We start from the raw sequence: 2,138 nt of genomic DNA, 5'->3' as shown, positions 1-2,138 counted from the left end.
ATGGGTATATCTTTATAGCCCTTTATAGCCCTGTTTCTACAGTCTACCAGCCAACAAGCATTCATTATTCATTAAGCTCTTTTTACATTCCAGTAATCGCTCTAAGCTCTGGAGATACAAGGAAAAGCAAAAACAGTACCTTCTTTGAAGTAGTTTACATTCTTTGGGTCCAAGCCATTTGGTTGCTCTGATCTCTCTGAGATTAGTTTAAGGATCCCATGAATCATAAAATTGCTACCAGATCCTTGCAGCCTATCTCTGTATCAGATGACTTATTCTTCTTTCATCATTATCAAATCTCAGTCAGAAAGGACTAGACTTGGACTCAGAAGAGGCCTGGGTTCAAATTATGGCTTGGACGCTTCTTGCTGTGTAACCTCAGATATCTGAATTTGGTTTATTAACCTAAGGTTTCTTGGGACCACAATCACTAGGTTGTCTTTAGGCAAAGATCATATGTATCCATGAACTGTTGTCTGGGTTTTAATTGGAAGATTGTTTCTTCTTCACAAACTCTACTTGTGAGACTTCTGAGATAAGGGAATGTAGTCCAAATCCTCCTGTTATAAAACAGAGATAAGAGAATCTAGACCAAACTGTTTGTCCTTGAAGGAAAAGTAGTTTTATGTGATGTTTTAGCAAAACTAAAACTTCAGTTTTCAAGAGATATTTATAAGGAGGTGCTGTTTTTCTGTTTGCTTTTTTTTTTTTTTAAGTAAATTTAAAGAGACTCTTCTAGTTTAGGAAATGTTGGCCCCTAATGCAAAGATTACCACCTGGTTGGAAAAATGTTATTTCTGAGAAATAAGAGAAGCCACTATCAGCAAAGTTGTATACTCAGGAATAGTTCTAGTCCCAAAGTTCCCTGAAATATTTTGTTGAAATAGGAAGTAATATAGTTTTAAGTAAAAGGAAGGTTTCATCTCCAGTAATCTCCTTGAAGGCAGGGGCTATTTTATTTTTATCTTTGTATTTCCAATGTCTTACATATATAAGGTTCTTAATAAATATTGGTTGAATGGATAAATAATACTCAACAAATAAGTTTTATTTCATTTTGATTTTTTAAAACCCTTACTTTCTGTCTTAGTATGAATTCTAAGCAGAAGAGTGGCAAGGGCTAGGCAACTGGGGTTAAGTAACTTGCCCAAGGCCACATAGTTAAAAAGTGACAGAGATCAAATTTGAACCCACAACCTCCTATCTCCAGGCCTGGCTCTTTATCCAGTGTGCTAATTTTAAAGTTGAATTAGCCTCAAATATTCCTTGAAAGAGCATAGGACCTGGAATCAGGAGAGACAGAAACTCTTAAAAGGTGGAAAAGACTTCAGAGATCATCAAATCCAATCCATAACTATGTATCCAGTAACTGATTATCTTTTTTTTAGTTTTTAATGATATTTTCTGTTTCTTACAACATCATAGTATCCCATGTATCTCTTCCTTTATTCCTTCCAGACAGCAATTCCATAAGAAAAAGTGTGGTTTTTTTTCGAGAGGGAAAAAAAAGTCAGTACGATTGACTGATACATTTAAAAAGTTTGAAAACTTGTGCAATGTGTAAAACACCCGTGGTCCTACTACCTCCTTGGAGGGATAGGTTGGAGGTATCTTCTCATATCTCTTCATTTGAATCCAACTTGATCTTTATAATTTTGTTACATTTAGTTTTGATTCTTTGGTGTGATGTCCTTTCATTTTACGTTGTTGTAATTAACTATGTATATTGTTTTCTTGGCTCTGTTGACTTCATTCTGCTTCAGTTTATATAGATCTTACCTTGCTTCTCTGTGCTCATCACATACATCACATATATCTTAGTAAAATTCCATTACATTCATGAACTACAATTTGTTTAACCATTCCCCAACTGATTGGTATCTACTTCATTTTCAATTCTTAGTTATTAAAAACCACTGCTATATATTTTGGAACATGTGGGAAATTTTTTTCTTATTGATCACTTCTTTGGTGTAGAATCTCTGGTTCAAAAAGTACGGCCATTTTATTCACCTTATTTGCATAATTTCAAATTGCTTTCCAAAACAACTGTACCATTTTATAGCTCCACCAATAATATATTAGCATACCTATCTTTCCAGATTTGTTAAATATTATTCCCCCACTTCCACTCTTCA

The sequence above is a fragment of the Gracilinanus agilis genome, chromosome 1 (assembly GCF_016433145.1).
Source record: "Gracilinanus agilis isolate LMUSP501 chromosome 1, AgileGrace, whole genome shotgun sequence".
In the NCBI taxonomy this organism is placed as follows: domain Eukaryota; kingdom Metazoa; phylum Chordata; class Mammalia; order Didelphimorphia; family Didelphidae; genus Gracilinanus; species Gracilinanus agilis.
Note: the sequence above shows the minus strand (reverse complement) of the source record.